Genomic DNA, 13,107 nt, shown 5'->3' with positions numbered 1-13,107 from the left:
ATCCCTGCAGCTACACGTTTCTGCTTCATCTCATCCGCTCCTTGGCGTTTCATTCCATCACCGGCAGCCCGGGTTACTGGGGAGAGCCCTCGTCTCCCGCACAGGCTGGTCTGTATGGCAAACCCAGGCCTGGGCCTGGCTGGAGGGGGTGGTGGCAGCGCGGCTGGGAGCCCTGGCTTGCTCCGGCCCACGTGGCACTGGAAGGGGTGATTGCACCACGGATGGGTGTAGGTGTTTCAGTCCTGCTAGCTCAGCAAATAATAGCGGGGAAATTGAATGGGACAGGCTTCGAGCTGGTTGCACAAGACCCTGGATGTCAAGAAACTATCCCATGCTAAAGCCTGTGCCAGTGTGCTTTCCCTGACACTCGTATCCAGTGTTAAAGATCTAACGGATTCACCTTCCGCAGGCTGCGATCTCACCTCCCACCCTCCTGCTGCCAGGTCCAGAGGTGTCTGACACCAGCTGAGGGACAGAAACCCTGTCTTGGCAAAAAGCTTCCCCATCCCATTGCTCTTCCATGGCCATCCCACAGGTGAGCTGGGGTTCCTGTCATGTCCTCTCCTCTCCTCCCTCCGCTTCTGCAGAGTTGAGAAGGAGACATGTAAGGATAACACGTGTGAAGACAGCGTGCCTCCTGAACAGAAGACGTGACAGTCTACCGTGGAAAGGTGTGTTACTGATAGTAAATGAGGTTCAATCTTGTAGCTGGAGCCAAGAGAAGACAATTCCTTTCCAAAATAATTTGATTGTAGGGAGGACTGTTGGAGAAAGGAGGCCAGGGCTTGAGGCAGAAGAAAGGAGTTCGGCATAATAATAGGAAAAAGTCAGATTCTGAGAATAAAGTCATATTTATGGCCGGCATAGATTCGGGTCCAGGGGGCAGAAATTTTGGCCAACGACCTGATAGCGGAGAAGCAGGATTAAATATTAATGTGTTAATTAACCCTGTAATCCTTTCCTGAAACATTTGTCACAGCCCACATACCAAAACTGGGATGCTGTTCAAGAAAAAGAGGTCAGCTTCTTGAAAGGTGAACCAAGGCTGCTCGCAGAGGCACCTTCTGTCAGGCGCAGGAAGGTGGAATCCCATTACCGTCTGCAAATTAAGCCTCTGGGGACTGGTTTCAAGCAAAAAAGGAAGCCTGTGAGCTTTGCTGCCTGTGCCAAGGACGGTAGCTGTTGGAGCAGATTTTTGAGGATGGGGTGCTGGTGAGCCCCTGGCACGAAAGTGCTGCCCACCGCAATGGAGAAGTGTGGGAGGGAAGTGAAAGCTGTTGGGTTTCCAGCTGAACTGCCCTGCTTTGAGGTGCCCACGCTGCTGCCCGCTTCACATCAGCGGTGAATACTTCAGCTTTAAAATATTTGGATCTGGACAAAGGCAGTTAGGGTGTCATTTTAGAGCACAGAGAAATAAACCTCTGCAGATCACTGCTACCAGGCTTTATCCATAGGACTCCTGAGTTGCGGTACAATTGCTGCGGACTGATCTGGATCGTGTTGTGTCGGGCAAGACTCACCTAGGGAGATGTGTGCATGCCCCTAACTGGGGGAGAGGGGCTATGGTGATCGGTTGCCTTTTTGAAGACCGCCTTTGTAAACCAGCCATCACCTGCTGTTTATCATTTTCCTATGTAACAGAATGAAATCAGCCCGTCTCCAGCCCATTTCCTCGCTGCTGCTTGGGCCCTGTGGGCAGCACGGCAGCCGACAGGAATCACGCAGCCTGCCTTCAGCTGCCACCGGGGAGTTATCCGCAGCCCGGGCCGGCGCTGGAGGCAGAGCGCTCCAGAAATGGAAGCCTACCTTTCTCTGCGGTAATAAATCTGCCTGCATCTGCTACCAGGCAGGTGGACAGTGGAGCACAAACCAGCGCATAACAGAAATCCTGCCTGGAGGAAAGGAAGAATCAGTGGTGAAAGGGTATTTCAATGTATCTGCCCAGCAGATACGTGAGTCACAGCCCCCAGGTTTGCTCTGGCCACTGGTTCCTGCTAAGGGTCTGCAAGCTTGCAGGTGGCTTTTGACCCTGGTTCATTACCCTTTGCACTCTTCCAAATAATTTGTATCTTCATATGGCTGGCAGTTGTCTGGGAATCTGTCCAAGCCCTCAAATGAAAGGCCAGGAGATGGAATCGGTTTTCTATTTCTGGCTTTGCAACTTAACACCTGTCCAATCTGTGGCAAGTCACTTGGGGCCAGATTCTTAAAGAGGTGGATTAGTCTGGACTCCTCTTTTTGGGTATTTCTCTTGGTGTCCAGCTGCAGCTTTAGGTGCCTCTGAAACGTGCCTCAGAGCTCCCTGCTCAGCTGCCACCTAACTCTGGAGGAGCATGAAGTCCATGGTACCTTCCACCTTTTATATGGCAAAAATTCCTTATTGCTTTGCACATTCGGATGCACCTTAGTTTTGATGCTGTTGAGTAATGTCCTTGACTGACCCACTGGGCATTAGGTGTTCCTCTATCAATCAACTTTGCCTACAGGGTTCAATCCTGAACTTCAGAACATGCTCCCTGGATTGAAATCCACACAAAACATAAGAGAAAATGCTGTCACATGCTCACCAGTCCCTAACACCCCCCCTTTTTTTTTTAATCCAGTAACTCTGTCCTTACAGTGTTTGCCCACGTAGGAGACCTGGAAACATCCTTGTGCCTTCCAGGAGAGCATCCTCCCAGGGTGGGTGGGGTGGGACTCCCCTCCTGAGCCTGGCTTGTTACAGGTAACTACCTGGGGCAATCGCTCTATCAGATTACCTGTGGGCCTCACATTTCCAGCTAAATGGGGCTGATAATGCTTTCCTGGCTAATAGGACAGCACAAAAGCTGATTTATCACCATTGTCAAGTGTGTCGTGATCCTAGGGAGAAAAGCAGCATAAAAACGCAGTGCAGCTAAGATGTTTGGAAGGGCTCGGCGACAGGCACGTGTGCAGTTAAAAAATGTTACCTTGTTGTTTAATTAGCTCAAACCACTGTTCATGCCAGGGATGCACTTTTCCATGGCTAAATGCAGCAAGGATTTCCAAAGAATTAAGCAAAACCTTGCAGAGCCGGTGGCCTGGAGCTCCAGGCTTGGCTCTATATTTAGAAGCCTAAATGAAGGCAGCCCCGTTTCTGCAGATGCTGAGTACCTGCAGATCCCACTTTGATTTGGGTGATTATACGCAGTTGGAAGACTGGAGCCTTTAGCAGAAGTCCTCACTTGAGGGCTACGGGAGAGGAACTGACTCCTGTGTGATGTTTGCCCACCTTCTGGTGGGAGCCGAGAAGGTCCCCGGGCGGCAAAGTCAGTGCTCCCCTTTTATTCAGTAGTTGACAGTGCTGGGTTAAACTTTGGAAAGCATTTTTTGAAGTCCACTTCCCAATCTGGAAAGATATAAGGCTGGCTTACAGACTGTCTCTGCCTTCAAATAGTCCTTGCCCAGGGTTGTGTTGCTTTATCAAAAACGAAAGGAAGAGGGAAAAAAGGAGGGAAAGACAGAATAGACTTTCAAATAGTTGTTTGTGGAATGGTAATACTCTGTTAAAATTATTCCTCAGCTTGGAGCAAATTAAAGTGATCTTTGCTCCACAAATTAATGCTAATGCTATTGTTGTTTATCACGTCTTGGTAATATCACATGGGAATAAAAATATCAACTCTTATCCATTCGAATAGCAGAGGTGTAACTGTTGGAGCTTTGGCGTTGCAACAGCTGTTTCTCATGTCCTCGGAAATAATTGGTTGTTACAGAGGCTGTTTAAATGTGAGAAAATCACTGCGGTTTTATAATTAGTTTATTTTTAAGGAAAAACATAACTGCCCTTTGCTAAGAAGGTGAAGGTTCCAGGTGGGATGGAGGGATAGCAGTGTAGGCACCTGATTTACTATGACATTAAACAGATAGTAAAACCAGAGGCTTATAAATATTAAGATCTTAATCTCACAGTAGAGCTCCGCTGGGGGAAAGCCAGAGACGAATAAGGTTTTGCCTGAAACTTGCTGTAGGGTCGGGGCCCCGGCGTGCTGCGTTACGGAGCAGGATGACTGTGCTGAGAGGGTATAAATATGAGCAGCTGGCTCTGACAGTAGCATTGTATGAGATTCATGAGAGGACTTAGGCACTCTGCGGCTATTTTTAGTGCATAAATTCATAAAAGTCTCTCTTTGGGCACAGCCTAATTTGGAAACACCTAAAATCCACAAACATCTAATGGGGTGTGATCGGGAAAGCTCCCTGGCTATCTGAACCTCTGCTCTCAGGTGTGACCAGCGTTGCAGACAGCTTGGGAGCGACCAGCAGCGAGGTCCCTGGCTCCCCGTGCACAGAGCTGGTAGCCTGGTTCCCTGTCTGGGTTTAACTTTTCCCTCCCAACACCCCGGGAAGAGGCTTGGCCAGCGGCTGCTCTGGGGAAGGGCCTCCGCTGGTTTGCACCAGCCCGCGGAGCAGGAGGGTTAGCAAGGAGGGAGCGTGACATGGGGCATGGGCGGCCGAGAGAGCGGCCAGGCGGCGGGCAGCATCCCACTGCAGAGGTGCTGTGCCATGGGTTAAATCTCCACCACCGGTTTTGGGAAAGAGCTGGCGAACGCTGCTCACTTTGCGAATGAGTTCGTGGCAGGGAATCCGCAAGGAGGGGAAAGGGAGGCATTTAACGACTGCGCGCGGCACGACCCTATGCCCGGTATTTCGTAAGGGCTTTTTTAATTAGCGCTCTGCCGATTGCTTCGCCTTGCGTGTCCTTGGGTTTTGCCGGCCGTTCCCTCCCCTCCTGTGCTGGATGGGGAGTGCGTGGTGGCTTGTGCAGTCTGCAAGGCATCTGCACGTAGCCAGCTGGGCTTTGGCCCCTAGCTTCACTGGGACAAAGAGTCGGCTCGAAGGACTCCTCAGACACGAGCCGGAGGGCTCTTTCCCACAGCGTGTGCTTTCTCTGCGGGCTGCCTAATAAAAACTCGTTCACGGCAAAGGCAGGCTGGCGGAGGGAGCCGTAGCTCTTAGGCAGGTGCTATCCCCGAGAGCGCCGGCAGTCTTAGCAAAGCCTATTTATTGGTGCTTCTTCCTTCGAGGAGTAATAACTTCCAGATTTACTCCCTTTCTAACTGAGCATCTTTCAAAGTGGGTGTAGAACTATTTAAATAGCTTCTGTGGAGGTGGGATGAGAAATTGCTCTTATTCCGTAGTCTGCAATCAGCACCAAACAAGCACTTTTCTCCACTGCACACACAAACAGGCAAGCATCTGCCAACAGCCTCAGCACTTTAGATCTGATTTTCTGCTCTCTGGTGTAAGACGCGAGGAATTCCACTAACATCAACAGTTTCAACAGTGTAGTTTTTATTTTATTTTATTTTTAATCTGGTTAAATCTCCATATTTTTTTTACCCCAGGGACTCCTCAGTGACTGCGCTCCAGGAGGAGGCGAATCCCCACCATGGTGCACGGGCAGTGCAGACTCGCTGCAGCCTTTGCTGCCCAGCATAGCTGGGCCATGGCGTGGTTCTGCACAGCCCTTCACCTGGCTTTTGGAAGGGTCAAGGAGCAGCTCTGTGACCCGGTCCTTCGCGAACAGCCGAATGCATCCACCTGCACCAGAGAGCGGAGCTTGCAGCATCCCTGGAGGAGGTGGAGGCTGCGGGTGTCCTGGCGTGCCCGCCTGGGGCATCCGAAGTTGGGCTCTTTGCTTTGCCAGCTCACCTGTGGGAAGAGCCTCAAATCCGAGGGCTGATCACTTTGGCAGAACAAACACAGTGAAGGGTAAATGTAAAGAGTGCAAGGCCCCAGACTCATCCCTGCTTGGCTGGAGCAGAAAGGGGGGGGGGGCAAAGAGTACAAAGAAGCCCCAGGCCTTCAGAGGTGGTGGAGTCAGAGGAGAGCCAGCCTCTCCAGTGGCTTCCAGAGAGAGCCCCTGCCCGTACCAAATGCAAGTGTAGCCACTCACCCTGGCAAACCCCAACAAAAGTTTGGGTCCTTGCTGAGTCAGTTCTGTAGCTGGCAATGTGAGATATTTTTGTGCACTGTTTTTTTTTCCTTTTGGTGCAAACATGGGTGGCAATCTGATTAGCTTATGAGTCAGGATTTGGCTAATGTCCCTACTTCCCCCGGTCCCCACCTGTTCAAATAACTACTACTGTAATGCAGGCTGTTAACTTGAAATAACTTTTCCAGCCCCTTTTGTAAATGAGCTCTGGAAGCTGCCTTAAGTCTCATCCATGGGCAGAAGTTGTAATAATTTAACTTAAATGCTTCTAAAACCAACTCAACCTGGTGCGAAACTCTGTGTGGGCATTTAGGGAGAAACAAGTTCACTTCGAGCTGTTCCTAATCAACTCACGCCACGATCAGACATGCTGTTCTGGGAGAGCTTGGTTTCCAGCCCCTGCTGCTCGGTGCTACTTCTTGCCAAAGGCCACCCCCTCCCCAGCTCTGCCATGCAGAAATACTGCTCCTCACCCAGTCCCGACAGCAGGAGCCAGGTGAGCGAGCCCTCCCACTCCAGGAGTTGCAGCTGACCTGGAATATTGTGCCGGAGCGGGGTGAGGAGAGGCTGCTCCATGCAGTTTGACTGCCAGACATCAGCAGAGCCGAGGGAAAGCCTGCACGAGCCGCTGCGGTGGGTTCAGGCTGGTGACTTGGGCCAGCTCAGCTGCCATCACATCACCAAGCCTGACACTGCACCTTCGGTCACCAGGTCCCATGCCCCCACTCATCACTGCAGTTAAACCAAGCGGCGTGAGTTACACCCGTGGCTCCATATGCCCTTTGCGCCAATTTAAACAGATCAATCAGGCTCGGGGCAATTTCCCAAAAGACCTAAATTATGTAAGCGATATAGTGCAATCGAGAAAAAAAAAAAAAGGAAAAAAAGGAAATACTGGTACTGAACTCACCAGAGGACTGATTTATTCTATTCCCCAACTGGCTAAGATATTGCAACAGAAAGGTTAGATAATTTTGAAGCACACGTGTTTCAGCCTCTGTGCTTACACCCTCATGAAGACCATTAGGCAAATCCTGATTTTGCCCAGTCCTCTTCTGGCCACGCGTTCCTCCGCCCTCACCTGCCTGGTTCCCTGCACAGCCCTCCACTGCTGGCTCCGTGCGCTGTAGTGTGTTTAGCTCTCGCTTCCTCCATTCCTCCTCCTGCAAATTCACCCTTCCCCAGCAGCAGGTCAGCAGGCTGGGGTTTGCACGCAGTGCCCGGCGCCAGGGGCAGGATGCAGAGCCTCTGGACCTCCCAAAACCAGCACAAAGACAGCGGGGAGAGGAGCTGTTGTGTGACCGCGCTGCTGCAGCCAGGATCCAGGTTCTGCACCAGGGGAGGTAGATGCTTTGCCTCTGGGTAAAAGCAGTAGGTTCACCAAGGAAGTGCCTCTCCATAGGTGGTGTGCTAATTTCACCCCTGGCAAACAGCATTAATATAATACATCAAAGCTGGCTGCATTAACAGCAAACCAAGGGAAAGGATTTGCTATACATGCTAACTACTTTTCAAATGCAAATGTCTGTTTTAAATCAGATTAAGAGAGAAGGAAGCCTAGAGAATGCCAATAATTAATACATGATAAAGGAATAAACATCCAGGGCATCAAAAGGTAAAACGCAATCACAAAGATGAAAGTAATCCATCTTCTCCATGCAGCCTGCTCTGCTGGACAGAGTAAGTGGGTGTGAGCCCCCATTCCCATTTCCATAGGTGGGTGATGAGTGTAAACCCAAAGCAGCTGCTGAGGAAATAAGAATCCTTAAGCTCAGCTGGGGAAGTGGAGAACCCCCTGGGCTGGGCTCTGCTCTCCAGCCTCCCCAGATTTTGTGAGCCATGCTACTGCAGAGAGGAAGCTTTTAGCAGACACTTCTGTTCATTGGCAGGACCTCGGTCCCTTCAGGGTGTGCACGTCTAGCTTCTGTGGCTTCAAACCAGTGAGAAAGGGGGTGTTTGGGATCCCCGCTGAGCCATGAGTAGACCTCAGAAATATTTTGCCCTGGCTTCCTTGCCTCCTTTTCCACACGTGAAAAGCAGACCAGCCTCTCCCGCTCTCCCCTCGCTCCCCCAGACCTGCATGTTGAGCTACGGTTGAGGTTACAGCAGAACGTATCTCATCTACCTTGAATCTTAAAAGAAGAGAAATAGGAAACTTAAGGGAAAATGTTAACAGACTCTATCTGCCTTTCCTATTTCTTACAATTCACACAGTGCTGGCATCGGAGCCCTGGCAGCGCCCTCTGATTTTACTTCCTTCTTCAGCTGATACTGAAATAGCACTACTTACTCTGGCTTTATTAAGCTTGCCTAAGGTACCAATCTGTAGCAGGCCTTGCATATCAATTGTATCAAGAGATAAGCAGGCCTGACTTGCACACGGTCCATGCATGCGGGAAGCGAGCTTCTCTGAGGGCAGATAAACATCGCTGTTAATGTTTGAAGGCTGCTGCTCAGCTGTGAGCTCCATCAGAGAAGCCCTGTGGCTGCTGGTTTCGCTGACTGGTCTGTGTACCGGTCCCTAATTTGGAGGGTACTTATCTCACCAAGCGGTTCTTTATTTTCAGCCCTAGACACCAGAAAAGAAGCAGAATTTTCTTCCCAGACCTCTTAGGAGTTGTGTTGCTGACTTACAGATTCACAAAGTGCCTCCAAATCAGAATGCAGGGCTTAAAAGTCAAATCATAGAACCAGAGCGGTTTGGGTTGGAAAGGACCTTCAAAGATATCTAGTCCAACCCCCCACCCTGGGCAGGGACATCTTGCACTACATCAGGTTGCTCAAAAGCTCAAAGCCCCATCCAATCTGAACTTGAACATTTCCAGGGATGGGGCATCCACAGCTTCTCTGAGCAGCATCTTCCAGTGTCTCACCACCCTCATTGCAAAAAATTTCTTCCTTCTATCTAATCTAAATCTCCCCTCTTTTAGTTTAAAACCGTTACCCCTTGTCCTATCACAACAGGCCCTGCTAAAAAGTTTGTCCCCATCTTTCTTATAGGCCCCCTTTAAGTACTGAAAGGCCGCAACAAGGTCTCCCCGCAGCCTTCTCTTCTCCAGGCTGAACAACCCCAGCTCTCTCAGCCTTTCCTCATAGCAGAGGTGCTCCATCCCTCTGATCATCTTTGTGGCCCTCCTCTGGACCCGCTCCAACAGGTCCACGTCCTTCCCGTGCTGAGGGCCCCAGAGCTGGACGCAGCACTCCAGGGGGGGTCTTATGAGAGCAGAGTAGAGGAGGAGCATCACCTCCTGCATCACCTGCTGGCCACGCTTCTTATGAAGCCCAGGATACAACTGACTTTGGTGCACTTTGCCAGCTTCTAGTCATTGCAAATTATGATACAAACTGTAAGGATACTCTGGGCTCCTCTCTCCTGATTTATGATCATCTTGATATGGACAAAACCCTCTCACTGGCCCTTGGAAGCCCAGGAACACACTCTTTTAAAAATAAACTGAAAAAATCATACGATTCCCACAAGCCTCTTCTACATTTCTCTTTCTTTCAGATCTTCATTCAAACCCCATGTTGGGCTGAAGAGAGCCCCAGGCTCAGCCATGGTATGGACAGATGGACAGCGTGGGCAGCCGGCCCTTCCCACCTGACGTGGCAGGGATGGAGGTTGCTGCTTCTGTTGCCCGCTGATAAATCTGTGCTCGCTGCCGGCAGAAGCCAAGGCAGTTCCAGGCATTCTGGGAGAAAAGCCCGCTGCATCCCAAAGTGGCCATGCCATCATAGAATCACAGAATCATTTAGGTTGGAAAAGACCTTTAAGATCATCAAGTCCAACCGTTAACCTAGCACTGCCAAGTCCACCACTAAACCATGTCCCTAAGCACCACATCTACACGGCTTTTAAATACCTCCAGGGATGGGGACTCCACCACTTCCCTGGGCAGCCTGTTCCAGAGCCTGACTACCCTTTCCGTGAAGTTTTTCGTAATATCCAACCTAAACCTCCCCTGGCGCAGCTTGAGGCCGTTTCCTCTCGTCCTAGCACTTGTTACTTGGGAGAAGAGACCGACCCCCACCTCGCTACAACCTCCTGTCAGGTAGTTGTAGAGAGCGATAAGGTCTCCCCTCAGCCTCCTCTTCTGCAGACTAAACAACCCCAGCTCCCTCAGCTGCTCCCCATAAGACTTGTGCTCTAGGCCCTTCTCCAGCTTCGTTGCCCTTCTTTGGACACTCTCCAGCACCTCCATGTCCTTCTTGTAGTGAGGGGCCCAAAACTGAACACAGTACTCGAGGTGCGGCCTCACCAGTGCTGAGGACAGGGGCACTATCACCTCCCTGGTCCTGCTGGCCACAGTATTCCTGATACAAGCCAGGATGCCATTGGCCCTCTTGGCCACCTGGGCACACTGCTGGCTCATACTCAGCCAGCTGTTGAAGAGCATCCCCAGGTCCTTTTCCGTGAAGCAGCTCTCCAGCCACTCCTCCCCAAGCCTGTAGTGTTGCATGGGGTTGTTGTGACCCAAGTGCATCACCATGCTGCTGCAAGGGCCCATGCTTTCCTGCACTAGGTGTACGTCACCGTTACCATCCTCCTTCGGAGCATCCTCCGGGTCCTTCCTGGAGGATGCCCGTGCAACTGGAAAGCCTTACAGCACAGGCTGAGCCTGTCACAGGGGTGGAAGGAGCAGGTTCCCGAAGGTGAGGTCTCTCATTGACTGGGCTTTACATTCAGCTCTGTAAATTCAGGAATCATTGCTGGCATAAAAATCGAAGAATCACAGAATGGTTGAGGTTGGAAGGGACCTCCGGAAGGCATCTTGTCCCACCGTCCTGCTCAAGCAGGGTCACCTAGAGATGATAAAATAAGAGAGATGCAGTCAGTGCCTGTGGTGGTTGGGCTCTTAACCACACGTAATGACAAAAATCCAGCCAACCCTTGCTGGCTGATACTCTCCCAGCCAGCCCGAGGGATCAATCAGAGGGACTGAACGACAACCAACCAGTTCTTCTCCAGCCCTTCCTCACTGTGGAGGACCCTGGCAAGTGTGCAGATCCAGATGTGATGGTACCACCTGTGCTGTCCAGATTGCATGGAGAAGCGATGCCCGTGCCACCAGCAGCATTAATGTAACAGCATGTTACTGCCTTCCTGCCAGCACCTGTAGGTCTGCAGGGACCATTGCAGCAGCCAGTAATTCCTGCAATCAGCGGTTATCCTTCAGATGACAAGCTGGGCCAGCAGAGAGGACAGTCCTCTGGATCTTCTGAGGAAGGAGTACGTATCCTCTCAACCAGTGGTTATTTAGGCTTGACCGTACCCCTGTTGACAATATCAAAGCCTTCTGGCAGATTGCAGGCGTCAGCATGGACTCTGATCTTTGGCTGCTGCCCAGAGAAAATTATTAATCACTCCGACAAGCACTATCCTAAGCAAGTCTAAACAATTAGTGCTCCAGCATTCAGGATTTCAGGTAATATCAGTTATGAAAGGTCTGAATTTCCATCTTGTCCTTGGGACCCCTCCAGTTTGATCCTACTAATTAATGTAATCACCATGACCCAATACTGTAGAAGTGCTTACAAGCCTTGGTCAAGGGGATGTCTGATGTCTGAGACTGAAATGACCCAGGGGTGGTGTTGAAGCAAACACTGCTTCTAAGACCTGCATATAGTTACTTTACATATGAACCAGAAGAGGGTTGTGTCCACAAAAGATGTAGGTGATTACCATGTGCTGGACTAGATTAAACGCAAACCTTTATCTGTGGAGGGGGGGAGGGGAGAAAATGACCTTTTGAGATATATTGCAATTTTGCCCTTGATTTCAACAGGACTAAAATCCCACTTGGGCAAATCCCAAGGGCTGGGCCGCTGTAAGGAGCAGCCAAGCCCACTCCCTGCTGGCCTTACCATTGAAGCCTGTTTGGTTTCACAAGACGTTCTAGTCTTAAAAAGCAGCATTTATCAATTTTAATTCTATTAAGAAATTAGGGCTTTCAGTGGCGAAAGAAACCAGCAGATTCTGGTGGACTTGACTTCACAAGCAATTTGCTTTTTCTGTGTTTTTCTGTAATTTTCACGACTGGAGGGAGCAAGTGGAGTTTCACAATGTTTTAGGTTCTGGTTGGGCTTCCAGCACAGTCAAAGGTGATATTTGCAGGTTGAAGTACAGCCCTTATTTACCTTTGTGGCACATCTCCCAGCAACTTCAACCAGGAAAGAGTTTTGTCCGTGGTGTCTTTCACTGGCGGGGGTTTTGTTCCTACGGTCAAGTCGATAACCTTCCCGTTCAGCCCCGTCCCTGTGGCGTGACATCGGGCGGTATCCTTGCTCTTCTGCGGCCATCGCAGCTTTGCTCCCTCTCATAAACAACTGCTTGCTTTGTGTTGATTCCTGCCCTAAACAATATTTCTTCTTTTAACTTCATTTTTATTTATTGCCTAAAATTCTAGATTAAATGCCATCTCCTAGCAACTGGTATATTTTTGTCCCTAGTCTGCTAACTTTCAGTGCTTGGATATTGCTCTCCATTCATTTTGCTGTCTCAGACAGAAAAGAAAACACTACTTTCCAGATACCTAGTGGTATTTACATTTGTTAAATTTCTAAACAGTTGAGTCCGTTAAACAGCTAACTTCTTTGTATCCACCTGTTTGTTGCCTCTATAGATGGGCCTCAGAGAAACAAAAACACACAGTGTAGTCCTCCTGTTTGGTGCATCTTTAGAAGAGAGGAACATGGGCCAGGAGCTGCTGCGGTGGGGGCACCCTGCCTGAGATGTTTTGGGATGGGGCTCTTCTTCCCACTGTGCAAACCCTTGACATTTCTTGAAATGTCAAAGAAACATCAAGAAATGTGCTTACTACCTCTGAAGACTAAACCACGCATGTCCTCCCAGCAAGCCATGGCAGATGCACGTGATGAATCTCAAGAGGACGGGACTGAGTTATGCCCACAGTGAACCTTACGTGGTCGCGGGTGCCTGCCCTGTGAAATGGGCGCAGGAAAGACCTCACATGAAAAAAGAGCCATTTCTTTTTGGCTGTTCAGCTCAGATTCTGCAACGTGACTTTTAAACGTGTGTGTGGAGAGGTCTTTGCAGGTTTTATCTTCGTAGGTAGCACCGCAGGAGCTCAGCATACGGCAAAGAAGGGCTCGTGCATCAAACCAGGTATCTCATCTGAAATTCTCAA

Source organism: Nipponia nippon, unplaced genomic scaffold, assembly GCF_047370975.1.
Source record: "Nipponia nippon isolate SJK-2023a ecotype South Korea unplaced genomic scaffold, ASM4737097v1 scaffold_1, whole genome shotgun sequence".
Lineage (NCBI taxonomy): Eukaryota > Metazoa > Chordata > Aves > Pelecaniformes > Threskiornithidae > Nipponia > Nipponia nippon.
This window is presented reverse-complemented; position numbering follows the sequence as displayed.